The sequence below is a fragment of the Staurois parvus genome, unplaced genomic scaffold, assembly GCF_062004578.1.
Source record: "Staurois parvus isolate SC_StPar_1 unplaced genomic scaffold, SC_StPar_1.0 ptg000508l, whole genome shotgun sequence".
NCBI classification, from domain to species: Eukaryota; Metazoa; Chordata; class Amphibia; order Anura; family Ranidae; genus Staurois; species Staurois parvus.
In genome coordinates this window covers 1,100,618-1,113,417 of record NW_028318304.1, presented here as the reverse complement: position 1 = coordinate 1,113,417, position 12,800 = coordinate 1,100,618, and the positions used below count along the sequence as shown (strand labels likewise).

Genomic DNA, 12,800 nt, shown 5'->3' with positions numbered 1-12,800 from the left:
TTGGGGACTGGTTTCTTTACTACTGAGATGATTTGCACTTTGGGACGCAGGTTTGGTTCTGGCACAGGTTACTGTTGGTCCCTTAACAGCAACCTTCTCCCGTTTAACTGATTTTGTTTGGCCGCTCTGCATTGTCTCGCCCTATGTCCAGCTCGACCACAGTTAAAGCAATGGTCACATGCAGTTCTCTGATCAGTCTTTTCACAAGATTGACAAGTCCCTGTCCTTCGTCCAACAGTTGTTCTAGGTCCTCCAAAGCCATGCTCTTGTCGAGTTCTCGAATCTTGGAGAAGTGTTTTCATATCGAATATATCTTGTTGCAACTGTATTACTATCTTTTCAAGGTCAGAGTTACTCTTTGAAGGCTGTTGGATTGCCAGACTACTTGTTTGTGATGGAAGCAAAGGGAGGGTGCCTGGTACCTGAGAACAATGGAGGATGTTGGCCTGGCACTCTCCTCCCTTCGTCAGGTTACTGTGCTCAGATTTCTTTTGTTTCTGCTCCCTTTCCATCTCCATGTTTGTAGCCTCATTCATCTTCTCTATGAGCAACTCATCTGAGACTGTAGGATCGTCCAAGTGTTGCTTTAGTTGAAACTTGATATGGTCACTTCTCAGTCCAGTGCCCACTGACCTTAAGAATTTCTTTTGTATAAATTCAGTGCCAAAGTGTTCATCTGAACCTTCCCCTTCTGAAACGAACAGCAAACGGTCCTTCAATGCAATGGCCCTAAATAGGAAGTTCTGGGGAGTCTCTTTACTATTCTGTGATATATTGATCAATTTTTGGTATAGTTTGGAAGAATTTTCCTCTTTATAATGGCTTTTTAGGATTCTCCTGAGTGGCACTAGGGTCAGTCCACTCTTCAGCTCTAGCATGCTTCTGAGACTTGACCCAGGACTAATGGCTTTCACCACAGCTTCCACAAGATCTGACTCGGGATATCCCTTTTGCAGTCCCATGTCAATCTGGTGCATGAGGTTAGTATAGGACAGCTTATCTTTCTGTTCCTTTTCGCCTATCTGACCAGCAATTTTAAAGTTCTTTCTGATTGTAACTTCTGGCAAGTTAGTATGGGAAAGTCTCTGAGCAACTAGATTAGGGTCTTGATTTGCAGGACTTCCTTTTGAGTCTTTGTCTTTAGTGCTAAGTTCTTTCATCTGTCCCTCTATCATCTTGGCCGTTTCTTGAAGTTTTTCCTGGATACTGTAGTATTGCTGTTTTAAATCCTTTAACTGTTGTTCTGCTTGAGGGTCTTTGCCACTATCGCTTGGTGCTTCCATGTTATCTCTCTTCTCTAACTCACCAATGAATTTCTTAGTTGCCTGCAGAAATTGTGTCACCACTTCTTCACTTTCAGTCTCTACCAGTTCATCTAACACCTCATTCACTATCTGCATGTAATGGCGACGGGTTTTTCCTTTTGCCATACTTGCTTCGGAGGCCTTTATAAACTGGCAAGTCTCCATGAGATCATCGACTGTCATGTGAATCAGATGTTCACTGATTTCATCTTGCAACTTTTCGATATCCATACTCCTAATGTTTTTCTGTAACTTCACCACGGACAGCGTAGTCACTCCTTTTCACTTCCGTGACCTTTCGGCGTTCCTTTCACCCGGCCCCACGTTGGGCGCCAATTTTGTTGCACATACGGTAAATAATTCAACTGTGCGAAGGATGGGTCGGGTGAAACCAGAAGTGTTTTATTAGGAATGGCTGTAACAAACACAGAAAACCCTTAATTACATGTGACTGGATATGTTCACTGTAATCACTGTCCTCTATACCTTACTAAATATTTCCATATACATTAATAAGTATTTTCCTATACATTAATAAACATCTTTAATTGCAATACTGAATATCTAGACCTCTGCAGATATGCTAGTGACCTATTCTGCATTACAATAGTGTATTACAATAGAGAAATCACATTCCCTGTATCTTAGCGCCAAATCACATAGCTGCAATATATATTCACATTTATGCTACAAGTAATCTGATTGTATAATAGTAACAGCGACATTTACTAACCACCAGGGCACATGTTAAGTCATTTTGTCCTATTTATCATGTTAAACAGCCTCCTGCTTACCTGTAACAAACACAGAAAACCCTTAATTACATGTGACTGGATATGTTCACTGTAATCACTGTCCTGTAGGAAACAAAGTGTTAGACTTTTAGTTCCTACTTCTGTGTCTTCCTATTATCACAGGAAGTAGTTCTGCCCTCTTGTGATGGTACAATAAAAATGCAATCACTAGTATCTTCTATTGACAAGATATATTATTGTTATATTAGGTATTAGGCTTTGGATTTACATTTTATGGGGCTGCCTATTTTCTACACCTCTTACACCTGCCCCCATCTGATAACACTGGTCAACAAAAAAAAAAATTTAAATATTCAGGCCTGGACTTTTGCAGCTGTTTTAGACTAATTTCAGGGTGCTGATTCCAAATCTGATCTCAGATTTGCTCGATCACATCTCATTTTTATGCTATTGGCATACCCCATTTTCATTGATTTTACCCAAAATTAACTCTTTGTCACTTATGATTGCAAGTTGTTGCGAGTCAGTGACTGCTTTAGTGTTAAAATATGGTGCTGTATTTTTAGGATAGTGTGTTTATAATATAATTTTATGTAGATATCCACATTTATTTAATATTTTACTTCTGCAAGGAGGTCACACCAAATACCCTTGTTTCCTGTGCTACTGGGTCAGTAGAGCTACATTAGAACACTGGGTTAAAAAGAACTGGCCACCAAGAATCAGTTTGACGCCTGGTGACAAGAACATCAAGAATGAGCCTCTGGGTGATGGGAATAAAATTGTATTTCCCCCACTGCCCATAAAACTTGGGTTAATGAAGCAATTCGTCAAAGCTCTTGATCACACTGGAGACTGCTTCAGCTTTATATGTTCATCCTTTTCAAGTCAGGGATCCACACATCAGGGATCCACACTTTGTTACAACAATGACTGCGGCAAAGGCTAGAGCTTGGAATGCATTCTCTGATGTGGTGCGGAATTTCCTTGGGAACAGGAAAGCGGACAACTATCGAGAGGTTGTGGAGGAGCTGCTCTTGAGTTTCCAAGCACTTGGATGTAGAATGAGCATCAAGGTTCACTACTTACATTACTACTTAGGTTCACTTGGCCCAGTTTCCAGAGAACATGGGTCACGTGAGTGAAGAGCAAGGTGAGTGCTTTCATCAAGACATTAAAGTTATGGAAGAACGTTACCAAGGCCGATGGGACTCAAACATGATGGCAGATTACTGCTGGTCCTTGACGAGAGACATTCCACAAGTTGTACATCAGAGATCGTCAAAGAACAGGTCATTTATGCAGATATAACATCACTATTGTGAATGACCTTTTTGTACATATATTTCTTATCTTCACAATTCAATTCTTACATGGTAATATGCATTCACTCACATTGATATGCAGTCACTCACAACTTTGTGCTACGGCTCATTAAATGTTTGTTTCTTTATTATTGTATCTTATTTTATTCTTGTATGTATGCTTGCATAGCTATTCATATATGAGCATAACTTGCTGTTTTTATTGAAATCTCAAAAATCTGATGTGATAGACAAAAACTGCTGTCAGATTTGGAATCAGCACCCCAAAATTACCTTAAAACAGTTGGAATACCTTATGCCAGAAAAAGTGTGTTGACCAGTGTAATAAATATAGTCTGTAATTGTGAACAAAAGAGGAAATACTTGACCACGTTGCTGCTTTACCTATTTTTTTCCGGGGTAGCATTGGCCTTCCCTGCCCATATGGCTGCCTGAGCTCTCATGGAGCATGAAACCCAATGGTGGAACAAGATCAGAAAGTGTATAAGCTTAGTCAATTGCCATTCTTAGCCATCTGGCAATGGATAATTTAGTGGCTTTCTGCCCTTTTTGGTCCCAGCAAACAAAAAAAAAAAAAAGATTCAGAACTCCTGAATTTCTTAGGTAATTCTAAATAACGTAAAACAATTCTTCTCACATCCAAAGAATGGAAATGTATCTCCTTCTCCCTTAACGGGTTAAGATAAAAAGTTGGCAGAACAGTGATAAACCAACGCTACCTTATAGAGAAAAGTCAGATCCATTGTCAGATCCATTTTCAGAACAATCCTGTCTGGATAGAAATGGTTCTCTTACTGACAATGCATGTAGATCACTAATCTTGTGTGCTGAAGTAACTGCAATTAGTAAAACTGTCTTCAGCACGACAAACGTGAAAGTCGCTGCATCCAGAGGTTCAAAAAAGGAGACTTGGTTAGAGCTTGTAGATCCAATTTGAGAAAAGCTTTAGCTTTAACTGGTCTGAAATAGGATAATGCCCTGAAAAGTCTAATGATTAAAGGTTCTGAAGAACTAGAGTGTTCCAGAAAGACTCCTAATGCTGCAACCTGGATTTTTGTGTACTAATTGCTAATTTCTTGTCTGCTCCCGGTTTAAGGCAAGATCTTCAAAGGTCCTTGAGTTGGACAGAAACCAGGAATTGTACACCTTCCAAACTTTGAATATGTAGCTCTCATATCCTCTTCATGGCTTGATAGGAGAGTGTCTACTAAGCATTGGGAGAAACCATTTTTCTCTAGCAGTTGTTTTTCAGAAACCATGCCATAAAGCATAGACTTTCCACCTGTGGATGACACAGGCCCTTGTAGCAGCAGGTCCTTCCTGAGTGGAAGCGTCCAATATGGTTTGACCACTAAACGGAGTCAAGTTGAAAACCACAGCCTTTTCAGTCAAAAAGGAGCCACGAAGATGACCGCCACTCTCACTGATTGAATTTTCATCAAGACCTGCAGAATTAGTTGGAAAGGCGTAACAGCTGGAAACCCCATTTTTGAGCGAGGGCATCTATCCCTATTGCTCTGTCCTCTCTGTTCAGGGATAAAAAAATGGCAGTTTTGGCATTCTGTTTTGGCAAACAGATCTATCTGTGACTGACCCCAATCCTGAACGAAGTTGTGAAAGACTTGCTAATTTAAGCACCAATCACCCGTTCTCACTCGATACCTGCTCAGGAAATCAGCTACCAGGTTCAATGAACCCTTGAGGTGGACTACTGACAAGAATGCTAAATTGATTTCTGCCCAACTCCTAATTTCCTCTCCCAGATTTTGTAGACTCCTGCTTCTTGTGCTGCCTTGCCTGTTTATATAGGCTACAGCTGTGACATTATTTGTGCAGACCTGAACATGATGACCCAGGAGCTCCTGAGAGAAAGCTAACATCACTAGGGCTAATGCTTTTAGTTTTCTCCAATTTCAGGAGTTTGCTGCTTGTAGCCTTGACCACTGCCCCCGCATAAGATGACTTCCCAAGTGTTCTCCCCAGCCCCAGGAGCTGGTATCTGTGGTGAGGATCTTTCCTACTGGAAAGGACCAGGCCAGATAGTTTGAAAGAATTTCTTGTTTCTTTCACCACTAGAGGGATCTTTTTACCCTGGCGGGAACCCTCATCTTGGTGTCCATTGAAGCCATCTACCCATTCCACTTTCTCAAGATAAATTGTTGCGGGGGCCTGAAGTGTATTCTTGTCATCAGGTTTCTGATGTCAGCTCTCAGCTTATTAACAGCCTCCATCCCAGTGGTCCAGTGGGACCACTGGGATGGAGGCTGTTAACAAGCAGAGAGCTGACCTCAGAAACCTAACTAATACCTGCTGATTGCCCTGAAGCAAAGTCAGTGCTGTCCAAACTTTTTTTATTCTCTCTACTGGCAAGAAAATCTTCTGTTCCTCCAAACAAATGCAAACCCCAGAAACAGGACTTTCTTGGAAGGGGTCAGGTTGGATTTTTGCACATTTATTATCCAGCCCAAGCTCTACAGATGGTTGCGAGCCACCTGTAAGTCCCTCCTCAACAGGTCCTAGAGCTTGCTACAAGCAAATTATCATCTAGGTAAGGGATTATCATAATTCCTCTGAGCCTTAAGGGAGATAAGGCCTCAGTCATTATTTTCATGAAAATGCGGGGTGAGGATGGCAGACTGAATGGTAGTGCCCTGAACTCCAGGTACTGGACTTGTTGCCCTGATTTCAGGGCCAGTTTTAAAAACCTTTGGGAGTGCTCTATGATCGGGATTTGTAGATAGGTGTCCCTTAGATCGATGCCATGTAACAGTCTGGAAACAGCAGATTTCTGACCGAAAAGACCTAATCCATCCAGAACTTTTTGTATAGAACACCTTGTTTAACAGCTACAGGTTGAGGATTAAGCAGAATTTTCCTGAAAGTTTTCCAGCCAGAAATATATGGGAATAAAACCCAGTCTGTTCTTCTCCTGCAGGGACTGGTACAACCACTCTTTGAAGTATCAGATCCTGAACCATGTTCTTCATAGCAAGAGCTTTTACTAGATTTCTGGGGTTATCTATAACAAAGAACTTTCTTAGCGGAGCCTCTGCAAACTCTGTCTCGTAACCCTTGCTGACAAGATTCCGAATGTACAGGCTTGTTGTTATTTTTTACCACTGTGTAAGGAAGACCTGCAATCTTCCTCCCACTGGAAAGATCAAGTCAATGTGACTTCTGTTCAGGAGTACAAAAAAGGATTCTTCCTTTTTCTCTTGCCTTCTACAACACCCAGATTTTCCTCTACCCCTGAGATTGGTTGCCTTGCTGAAAATTTCTCTGGGGAAGAAAAACCACTTCAGTCTCTGTTTTTTCTTTTTAACAGGAAAAGACTTTTTCCTTTCTGCTGTGTGGTCCAAAATTGATTCTGGCCCAAGTCTGGCCCAAAGAGAAGATCTCCTGAAAACAGGATTCCACATAGCCTAACTTTTGAGTCTCCCTGCTAGGTATCAGCCATAAGTCCCTTAGTGCACTCAGTTGCCTAATCTAATTCTGCAAGGTCTTATATATGGATTCTACAGATGCATCCTCTATACATCCTACTGCTCTTGAAATTGTAGGGAATAATCTAGATCTCTTCTTTAATGGTTCCCATGCTAATATGCAATTTGAGCTGGTTTAACCAGGGGTCTAGATTCCTTGCCATGCATGTGACTGCCGGCTTCAAATTCTCCATTGTAAAGTAAAATGTCCTCTTCAACAGTAAATCCATCCTTTTATCCATTGCTTCCTTTAGGCTTCTCATGTCTTCAAAGGCTAAGTCTGTGGTTTTTTAGACTTGGGAGAAATCAGCATCCAACTTAGACACTTTGTTCCAAACTGGATATCCTCCTCAAACAGGAAACGTCTCTTGTGACATCTCGAAAAAAATTGTTTCCTTTCTGGATCCTGCCATTCATTCTTTACCATGTCTTAGATAGCTGAATGGACAAGAAAATAACTACCCTTTGGCTCGCTAAGCCCCAGGAACATTTTATCATGAAGGGAGAGATCCTTTTCCTTCTCCCCGAGCACTGAAAAGGGAGAGAGGAGCTAGGAACATGCCCCCCCCCCCCACACCTGGGACACTGCCTGGAGGGCCTTGCTGCAAAGGAAAAAAGTAAAAGAGATATCTCACTCAGGCAGCACCTGGGAGAACATAGTTCCCACAGTTCCTGTGTATTCCTACCTGGATGGAGGAAACACGATAACAGAGGACTGTGGGGAGCTGGCTACAATTTCAGGTCTATTGTGGGTGTGTGTTTCCTGCGTGGAGAGGAGCTGCTACATTCTGTCATGTGCTGTCCTGAAATGTTTTGAAAAAAAGCCTTAAAAAATTAAATAAAGCCATCACGTCCAAGGACTAGTAAACTGCAATACATTACATTTTTTGTTTTAGGGTTTATATAGACTTTAAAGGATACTGCAAGTCCACCTTTAAAAAAATAATAAATGCACATTTTTTTGCAGACAGTTTCACACTGACAGAAAGAATCAACGAATTACCACAGTGCTCAACAGCGCTGTGATAGTTCATTGACAACTACAAGCTAGCATCCACAAAGGATGTCGGTACTTGTAGCTGATTAATTCACAGAACTCTGTATGAATGATAGGGCCGTGTGGGCGGTGCCTTGCAAGGCTACACTCTTATCAAAAAGTGACAGCAGGTATGAGGGACTTCTCCCTGTACTGCTGTAACACACAGGGCTCAGATTGCTGAGCCACTGCAGGAGCCAGAACATGTTACATGTTTCACCCTAAAATTGGGTGGAACATGTAGCATGTTCCCGAAAGTGAACTTCAGCTTTAAGGTCTTGTTGGTGTTAAAGAATAACTCCTCTCTCCTAGATGTGTATTTTCATTTGACTCATCGCAAGTCTCTATATGTGAGAAGTGATCTGAAAAATGGTGTGAAGGAGGATTTAGCCAAAGGAAAATGTGAAGGTGCTGAGGTATTATGGGCAGAATTCAGTTGCAGATTAATTAGTGGTAAAGCGTCTCAGGGGCTCATGGTCTCTCATTATCCAAGTACTGTTAGCAGTGACCTGAGCAGTGGAACAGGAGCCAGACCATCGCTTCACAGAGAATAATCCTCAGAAATAGGAATGAGTCACTGTATCACTGTCTTACATTTCAAAATTTGAATAAAACTGTATTGAAACAGAAATAGGAATGAGCCAAGCATACCTGGGATGAGTTCACAGGAGGATTGGCAAATTGTGCCAAAGTTTTGAAAGTCAGGGGTAAATACAAATAAAATAAAAAATCCTTTTTGTTTGGTCGGGAGCAGCCATTTCTAAAAAGCTTTAAGTGAAATTATAAGAAATTATAAGAGAATTATAATAAATTTTACTTCTTTTAAATAACTTACATGGGGTGCCTTAAATACAGTGGCATCACTAGGGTTAGTATTATCCAATTTGGGGAAACATGGTGTCACCCCCCCCTCCACCAAGTATAGTCCCCTCCTCAGTACAGAACCCCCTCCCTCAGTACAGACTCACCTCCACCCTCAGTACAGAGCCCCCTCTCCACAAAGTATAGACCCCCTTCCCACAGTATAGACCCCCCTTGCCACTACGTCTAGTCCCCCTCTCTTAGTACAGACTCCCCCTGCACTAAGTATAGACTCCCCTCCCTCAGTGCAGTCCCCCCTTCCTCAGTACAGACCCCCCTCTCCACTAAGTATAGACCCCCTGCCTCAGTACAGACACCCCCTGTATAGACCCCCCTCCCGCAGTACAGACCCCCCTCTCCACTAAGTATAGACCTCCTTCCCTCAGTACAGACCTCCCTCAGTACAGACCACCCTCCCTCAGTACAGCCCCCTCCCTCAGTACAGCCCCCTTCCCTCAGTACAGACACCCCTCTCCACTTGTGTTAGTAGGGTGGTGGGGGGTCGGATATGTGTTGGGGGTGCTCTTTGGGAGGGGAGAGGGCTTTTGTTCTTTGGGGGGTGTCACCCGAGTGCGGTCCACACCCTCTGCACCCCAATAGTGATGTCACTGCATAAAATAGGCTCGGAATAGTTAACATTAGATACTAGAGAAAAACAGACATTTACAAGGATAAAAAAAAAATAATTAAAATGACCAGTAAATGACTCCTGACCTGTTTGTTCTGTTTGTGAACAAAGCAGCTGGGTATTCCCTTCATCTGTTCCAGGCCCTTATCAACAGATGCAGAAAACAAGAACAAAAAAACATAAGGTCCCCCAAAAATCCGTAGAAGACCGTAGTAAAGCATTTTTTCTCCATATTGATGAAGCTAAGAAGCTAAGAACCTTTCTTAGGGGACCATATCCCTGGTCCAGTGGTTGTGGAAATCTGTGGGAGGGGGGGCTTTATCAGAATCTTGAAGCACCCTTTAAAAAAAGGGGGACCCCAGATATCACCCCCCAAGTAAATGATTAAGGGGTGCACAATACAAGATATCATACTTCTTTGAAAATTCACAAATTAAAAAAAGAATAAAAACATGCCCCATGATGTAAAGCTATCATCAATAATTTTGCACAGTCATGTAGATCCATGTGAATCACGATGAATGATGCCCACCAACCCTTGAAGAAAAAAACATGCCTTCATGTCCACTCCCCAGCACGTCTCCCCAAGGCTTGTACTAACTTCTCCTTGTTCCTGTCAAATCTTTATTGTGTGTCATACTGAGAACCAGGGGTGTATCCTCCATGTGTGCAGTATGTGCAGGGCCCCAAGGGAAGGGGAGGCCAACTGTGCCCTGACACACACTACACACATACAGAGTGGAATAATCGTATTGTGTTAGCAGTGTTGCTTTCATCTTCTTGTCACTGCTGACCCTGGGTGGTTCTTCTGGGGAGCTGGGGTACGTAAACAGGATCTGCACAGCGCAATGACAGATGCCAATGTTACTCTAGGGGCGGGTACTGCATCACTCTGGGGTCAGGTACAGCATCACGCTAGAGGCAGGGCAACCAACATTTTACTGTGCGCCATTTGCTGTACAAGAGTCAAGAGTGTGAGCTGCTCACAAATGTTGTCAGTGCTACCCACCTCGCAGTGCACTGCTGTATATCTGTACTACCTACATATATATATATATATATCTCAAAGCCACCATCTGATGTCCTTAAAGCAGCAAGGGAATAGGCGAGACTGCCTCTTCTAAAATGTCACACATTTTTAACAAGCATTCTAAAAGGGTATAAATGTTTTAGAGTGTGTGCAGTTGTCAGTGCAATGTGTTTTTTTTAAACTTTATTCACTCGTGTCTCCGCACAGCAGCTCAGTGTCATGTAGTGCCATCCAATGTAGAAAAATACAACATCTATGTGTTTTTCCACCTTTCACTGCACCTCTCATGACACCAATGTGGTGTTAAAGCCTAACTCTATGCTTTAAAGGTCCCTAAAATAGTTTGTTGGAGCCAAGTTGCTGGAGACACTGTATTAACTGTATGTAGCCTCAGCTACATACAGTATACAGCGCTGTGTTCTGGCAGTGGGACTGGGGCTTCCTGTCTCACTCCTGGAACAAAATAGAATAAGGGCACTGCTCAGCCATTCAAAGGGAGCTTTGTATCCTATGAATGAATACAAAACTTCCACTGATTATTTGAGGTAGAAATTTGGGTGGATGGCATCACAAGCGCCTCCCTCAGTCAATCTTAAAGTAGAACTAAAGGCACAACTTTGTTTTTCATTTTGGACAGAGTAACATCTGTATCCCATTTGGGACATTTCCCTTCACTTCCCTTTCCCATAATCAAAATAGGAAGAGATAAAATCCCTCTAAAGTGAGGGAATCACTTGTTGTCACCAGGGTCATCAGAACTAGTGCCCCCATTAGGAGAAATCCCCACTATTCCAGTTCTGAGGACAACCCAAATTTGGGATTTGCCTTTAGTTATGGGGTTCTAGGTAAAATTCACAATATGTTTTTTACTCAACTGTGGTAACGTCAAACTAATCTATTTCTATCAATGTCATTAGAGAGATGAATCATCCCTCATAGTTCTGCTGCATCACAAGAAACAAAACCAAGTCAGGAGCTAAAGTCACATGGAACTGTGGCAATAGTCATTATTAAGGTGACACAGTCCAGTGCAGAACCAGGAGATATTGTAAATACAGCACTTTACTCACAGCATCTGATGTGACCATGTATGTACATAAGTTAAGTAGATCCAACATGCAGGTGAGTATAAAGCAATAACTATTGTTGACTTATCTTAATCATTTGGTTTTTTTTTTCTTTTTGATATTTAAGTGCTTTTCTTCTCTTCCTGTGTTTTTTTTCCTCTTTTTTAACTTTCTTTTTTCGTTTTTTTTTTAGCTCCTCCCCCCTTTCCATTTTCCTTTTCTCCACTCCCATTCCTTCCCCTTTGAAGAATGGATTAGGCAGGGCCTGTGCTTCCACTAGGCAAACTAGGTGGCTGCCTAGGATGCACTGCCACCTAAGGGCACCTGGGCACAGCACTCTCTCTGTGTGGAACACCGCCACGTCATGAATGAACCTCCAGCTGAGGGAAAGGGTGGCAAAAGGGGAGGAAGAAAGGACAGAGGAAGATGCTGGGTGTCTGGGTCCAGTGTAGCAGCTGAGCTGCTGATCCTTCCAGTGCTCCTCTCATACTCAGTCCCCTACTACAAGCTGGCTGGTGGCTGCTGATCACTGTGGCATTCCAGCCCATTTCTTCCCATTCATCAGCGGAGGTGGAGCTGCGCCTGCAGAGGAAGTCAATCTCTGACTCTGATGTCTTGTGTCTGTGTGGCACAGCCGACCATTTATCACATGTGCAATGTGTCAGAGAGTGATGACATCATCACAATCTCAAAGCTTGCTCTTCTAGTGCCTGCTAATGTGTGTGTGTGTGGGCTGGGCTGCCTGCTGTCACACCATTTTATCCCCCCCCCCATTGCCTGAGGAATTCCAGCGTGGGATCTGTTAAGAGTGTAGATCCATCATCCTCCACTCACTGCAGCTGTCACCCTGCCACTGCCAGCCGCAGATACAGTCCGTCTGTGATGCTGATTTTGTCTTTAATATTGGTGCTGGTGGCATTTTATGGCACTTATATTACTTAAATTAAAAGAAATATTTGAATTAATATTTTCTACCAGTTTTAATTTTTTTTTATTTGGGGGGGGGCACAAGTAGCTGGTCTAGAGCACAAAATAGTCTAGCACCGGTCCTGATTATAGGCATATGCCAGCTTGTCTGTGGGGTCACCACATGGCAAATTTACATTCGGATTGCTATACTGTGACATTCTTTGTTGCAAGTTAGTAATCTTATGTGTAATTGTTTCTGCTTTTCTGACTATTCTGTTATTCCCAACCTGACATTTGCAATCTTCTGTTCATTTGTCTACCGCTACTCCAAATATTGCTTGTGTTGAACTACACATGCCCTGATTTGTACATATGTCTTATGATCCTGCTTGAATGCTGCCTT

The 12,800-nt window shown here is 42.4% G+C and overlaps 1 long non-coding RNA gene across 1 annotated transcript; it reads right to left on the bottom strand.

Moving 5' to 3' along the window:
• Positions 1-1,685: 1,685 nt before the first annotated feature.
• LOC149451910 (uncharacterized) lies at positions 1,686-2,259 on the bottom strand. The gene is made up of 2 exons (XR_016314969.1): positions 2,099-2,259; positions 1,686-1,719 (listed from the first exon to the last, which is right to left on the bottom strand). It is a non-coding gene; the product is annotated as an uncharacterized LOC149451910 (long non-coding RNA).
• Positions 2,260-12,800: the final 10,541 nt, after the last annotated feature.